General features: G+C 41.5%; 1 pseudogene; it reads right to left on the bottom strand.

Annotated features, from left to right (window-relative positions):
- Window positions 1-3316: 3316 nt before the first annotated feature.
- On the bottom strand, window positions 3317-4795 carry LOC127219425 (heterogeneous nuclear ribonucleoprotein A3-like; annotated as a pseudogene).
- Between the last annotated feature and the right edge of the window lie 710 nt (window positions 4796-5505).

Genomic DNA, 5505 nt, shown 5'->3' with positions numbered 1-5505 from the left:
GGAATTCCTAGGGGAAATATGTACTAGGAGACAATGAGATGCCAATTATCGTTAAATGTGTGTCAAGTAAGCAAAAATTAAAATTCAGAAAGTCAGACCAGCAGGAAGACTCAGTGGATAAAGGGGCTTGCTGTTCAAAGTTTGTGACCTGAATTCAGCCCCTGGGACCCACATAAAGGTGTAAAAATAGGCTGATTCCAGAAAGTTGTTTTCTGCCTTCCAAATGCACACAGTGACACATGTACAAACATGAACACAAAGTAATTTCTCAATTTAAAATTCAAATAATCCCAATGTTGTTGGGCAGAGGCAGATGAATCTTTTGAGTTCAAGGCCAGACTGATCTACAGAGCAAGCTCTGGGACAGCCAAGACTACACAGAGAAATGAGAGAGAGAAAGAGAGAGAGAGAGAGAGAGAGAGAGAGAGAGAGAGAGAGAGAGAGAGAGAGAGAGAGAGAGAATGTTCCAAGGCTTACAAGGAGAAAGATAAATGCCAATCCTCTCACACCGCTAGATGAAGGGAAGATTAGAACAGCTGAATTACAAAACAATCCAGCAAAATTTTCATACTGCATCAATTCTGAAGCACATTTTTAAATTTAGATTTCTTTTATGTATATGAGTGGTTTTGTTCTCACTATACACCTGTGCATAAGCCTGGTACCCATGGGTGTCAAAAGAGATTGTTGGATCTCCTGGAATTAGGATAATCAGTATTTGTGAGTCACCTTGTAGGTACTGGGAATTAAACTCAGATCCTCTACAAGAACAAGCATACCTACCCATTGAACATTCTCTCCAGCCCCCTTGAAACATGAATTTCTGAAAGAGGCAGACAAGCCAGATCCATTCACCCAGATGCCCACTGGCGCGTGATTTCTAGTTTTCTAAGTTGAACTTATCAGCTTGCCCTACTCAACTACTCTGCCCCCAGTTTTTCCTCCTCTTTTCCCTTCTAGGTTTGTGGTATCATCATGTACATGGTTACCTAGGAAGATAATGAAAGTCAGCATGCTGTGTCCTCACTCCCTCCCTGTCCCTCCTCAGTCACCCCTGTGGATGAGTCCTCTTTTACAGTGAGTGAGCTTATATCCCTTCACCTTATTTTATGGCTACTACTGCCCACTTTTTTTTCTTTTTTATTAATTTATTTCTATATCCCAATCCCAGTTCCCCCTCCCTCCTCTCCTCCCGATCTCCCCACTGCTCCCCACCACCTATCTGCTCCTCAGAGACAATAAGCCCTACCCTAGGAAGTCTACTAAGTCTATCCCATCATCTTGTTGAGGGAGGATCAAGGCACCTCTCCACCCCACACTCCTGTGTCTAGGCTGATCAAGGTAACCCTCCATATAGAATGGTCTCCACTAAATCAATTTGTTCATTAGAGTTAGACCTTGGACCCACTGCCACTAGTCTCATATATTGTCCCAGGCTCACCATTGTCACCTATTTTAAGGGGGTCTAGTTTGGTCTATGCAAGTTTCCCATTTGTCAGACCAGAGTCAGTGATCTCTCACTAAGTCAGGTCAGCTGATTCTGTGGTTTCCCCATCATGATTCTGACTCCTTTGTTCATATTATCGCTCCTACCTCACTTCAATTGTACTCCAGAAGCTTGGCCCAATGTTTAGATCTCTGCATCTGCTTCCATCTGTTTATTATGGAGGAGGGGTCTAGCTTCTCTGGGGTTGTGGATTGTAGGCTGTTATCTTTTGCCTTATGTCTGGTGTCCACTTATGAGTGAGTACATACTATATTTGTCTTTCTGGGTCTGGGTTACTTCACTCAGGATGGGTTTTTTCCTAGTTCTGTTCATTTGCCTGAAAATTTTAGGATGTCATTGTTTCTTACCAATGAGTAATATTCCACTGTGTAAATGTACCACATTTTATTTGTCTATTCTTTGGTTGAGGAGCATCTATGTTGCTTCCAAGATCTGGCTATTTCAAATAATGGTGCCGCTGGGTGTCAGTGGTGCATGCCTTTAGTCCCAGCACTCAGGAGGCAGAGGCAGGCAGATCTTTGTGAGTTCGAGACCAGCCTGATCTACAGAGTGAATGCCAGGACAGGTTCCAAAGCAATACAGAGAAACCCTGCCTCAAAAAACCAAAAAAAAAAAAAAAAAAAAAAGAAAAGAAAAAAAGAAAAAAAGAAAAAGAAAGAAAAAGAAAAAAAATAAAGGACAAATAATACTGCTATCAACACCTCCTTCAGGTATATGCCCAACAGTGGTATTGCAGTATTGCAGGGTCTTGAGGTAGGTTGATTCCTAATTTTCTGAGAAATCACCATACTGATTTCCACAGCAGCTGTACAAGTTTGCACTCCCACCAGCAGTGGAGGGGTGTTCCTCTTACTCTATATCCTCTCCAGCATAAGCTGTCATTGGTGTTTTTGATCTTATCCATTCTGATCAGTATAAGGTGGAATCTCAGAGTTGTTTTGATTTGCATTTCTCTGATGATTAAGGGTGCTAAGAATTTCCTTAAGTGTCTTTGACTGCCACACTTTTAATATAAGATCTTGTTTTCCACAACTTCCACTGCCCTCTTCTATTCACACTGCACCATTAGTGTCAAAGGCACCTGTTCTTGGCAACTTTCAGCTCAGCTTTCAAAGGTCAGGGCCTGTGAGCTGGCACATCTCCATATCTAGACTCTGCCTCCTCTCCTGCTCTCTGTTCTTCCTCATCTAGCCTTTGATCTCAAAACATCAACCTTATTACATAATGCTCATCTCTGCCCTGGAAGATGCAACATCAGTTAGTGATGACAATATTAGATTATCTAACCATTAACCATAGTGAATTATCAAAATAGTCACTTTCAACATTTTTTATGCTGGGTTTTAATCCCAGCATTTGGGAGGCAGAAGCAGGTGGATCTCTATGAGTTTGAGGCCAGCCTGGTCAAAAACCAAGTTTCAGGACAGCCAGGGTGGTTACACAGAGAAACCCTGCCTTGAAAAAAAAAGACATTTTCATAACTTTGGATTTTATATCAAGATGATGTTATGGAAAGATACTATTTGAATAAGACAAAGAAGCCCTGTGCATTCCATGTCCAGAATGTTTTATTTTAGCCCCATTTGGCTTTTATTCTGTATAAGTACAGATAAATAAATCCGTTTTTTCTAAATTCTGACATCATATCCACTAAATGTTTGTGTGCTTTTCCCAACAGCTAGAACATTCCCATTCATAATCACATATCATGGTCAAAATCAGAACATTTAACATTAATATAATGCTATTTATTATCCAATTCATGCTGCAATTTTATCAATTGGTCTCAAAAGAATTTTTTTTGAAAAGTTAAAAATTCCTTAATTTTTTATTCCTGGTACCACTACCACAATTTACAGGGCAATATACCTGATGTAATGAAAAGAAAAAGAAAAAGAAAAAGCTACAACAGATAAAAGACCTCAGGAATGTACATCTAATTGACACTATATTGCATTAATCAATAGCTGCACTTTTTGCACACTGTGGCTATGACAGTCCTGAACAAGAAGGGTTTCCTGTTTGAGCTGCAGTAACTTTTCTGACTATGGATCATCGTTCCTCCTGTGGTAGATTTTTACAGTTCCTCTAGTGCATTTAGGACGACTGTCTCAAAGTAACCTGCAGCTTTCCTGACAACTCCTCGCTCTCTCTCCTGCTAAGAACTGTAGCTCTTTTCTGCTGTATTTTTTTTTAAACCTTCTGCTACCATATCCACCACTTCTACCACCAGATCCATAGCCACCACCATAGGGACTGCCTGAGCTTCTTCCACCAAAACTGCCCCCTTTCATGGGTCCATAATTTGATTGCTGTTGTCCACTATAATTTCCAAAGTCATTATAGTTTCCACCACCATAGTTACCTCCACCAAAATTTCCTCCTTCATTGTAACCATCATATCCTCCTCCACCACCATATCCACCACCTTTGTTTCCATATCCTGGTCCACCACCACCATAGCCTCCTCTACTACTGTAACCAGGACCACCACCATAGTTGCCATCATCACCTCCAAATCCATTATATCCACCATCACCAACTCCATAACTACCTCTGCTGCCACCACCTCCACCACCATAGCCTCCTCTTCCACCAAAGTTTCCACCACGACCAAAATTACCTCCACCACCTCCAAAGTTTCCTCCACAACCCATAAAGTTGCCAGATCCACCGCCACGACCTCTCTGTGATCCAGCAGACTGCATCTCTTGTTTAGAAAGGGCCCTTTTCACTTCATAATTATGCCCATTAATAGTGTGGTATTTCTGAACAACAATTTTATCAACGGTGTCATGATCATTAAAAGTTACAAAAGCAAATCCTCTTTTTTCCACTCTGCCTGTCTTCCATCACTTCTATGGTTTCAATCTTGCCATACTTTTCAAAGTAGTCTCTCAGATTATATTCTTCTGTACCCTCTTTAATACCACCAACAAAAATTTTCTTTACTGTTAAATGGGCACCAGGCTTTACAGAATTCTCTCTAGAAACAGCTCTCTTTGGTTCAAGCACACACCCATCAACCTTGTGTGGTCTAGCACACATTGCAGCATCCACCTCTTCAACACAAGAGTAGGTCACAAAACCAAAGCCCCTGGAACGTTTTGTTTGGGGGTCTCTCATTACCACACAGTCTGTAAGTGTGCCCCATTTCTCAAAATGTTCTCTTAAGCTATCATCTGTGGTTTCAAAATTCAGACCACCAATAAACAGCTTCCTCAACTGTTCTGGTTCCTTTGGATCATGGCCCTCCATTTTGAGACCGGACTCACCTCTTCCAACTCGAGTTCAATATCTCAAAAGAATTTTATTATCCCCAAATGTCCTCCTGGAGGTGCATGATGCCAGTTTCATATAGTTTGGGTGATGTCAGTTTGGATGAATACATCAAGTTTCTCCACTTTATTTCAGGCCCTGATCCCCCTAAAACAATATAGGCAATTGCTACTGCTTTGGTTGCCCCTAAAAACCAGATTGTAAAACCCTCCAGCTGAAGATACCATATGCCTTGGCCACAAGACCTAGGAAAATCGAGCTAGAACTGGACTGGTGGTTCATTTTCTGCCAAGTAGCCCTTAAAGTGCTGGAAGATGCTCTACAGGCTGTTAGGAGATCACTGATATCAACAGTGTTATTCAGCTATGGGCCCTGCATGCAACAATGTCAACCAGCCAGACACAATGAGTTTAGGGGCACAACAGTGGTAATTGTTACTGAGGAAATCAAACATTTCTTGCATGGATTTGAAGAGCCCTTCACAAGAGGGAATTCACATTTGTTGTGAAAACCTGCTTACAAGCTTGTGGCTGGTGAAGGAAACTGCTGCTGTTGTCTAGCTGAGTGAACATGATGTGCTCATCTAATCCATTTCTTCTTAACTATGCCGATGCCCATAGTTAATCAGCTTTGGTCTGAGAAGCTTCTTTTTGCAGTGGTCAGCAGTGACTGCAGAGACCCATAAATGGTCAAAGCACTAAGAACAAAGGACTGTCATA

The sequence above is a fragment of the Phodopus roborovskii genome, unplaced genomic scaffold (genome assembly GCF_943737965.1).
Source record: "Phodopus roborovskii unplaced genomic scaffold, PHOROB, whole genome shotgun sequence".
NCBI classification, from domain to species: Eukaryota; Metazoa; Chordata; class Mammalia; order Rodentia; family Cricetidae; genus Phodopus; species Phodopus roborovskii.
Note: the sequence above shows the minus strand (reverse complement) of the source record. Positions and strands in the feature narration are given on the sequence as shown.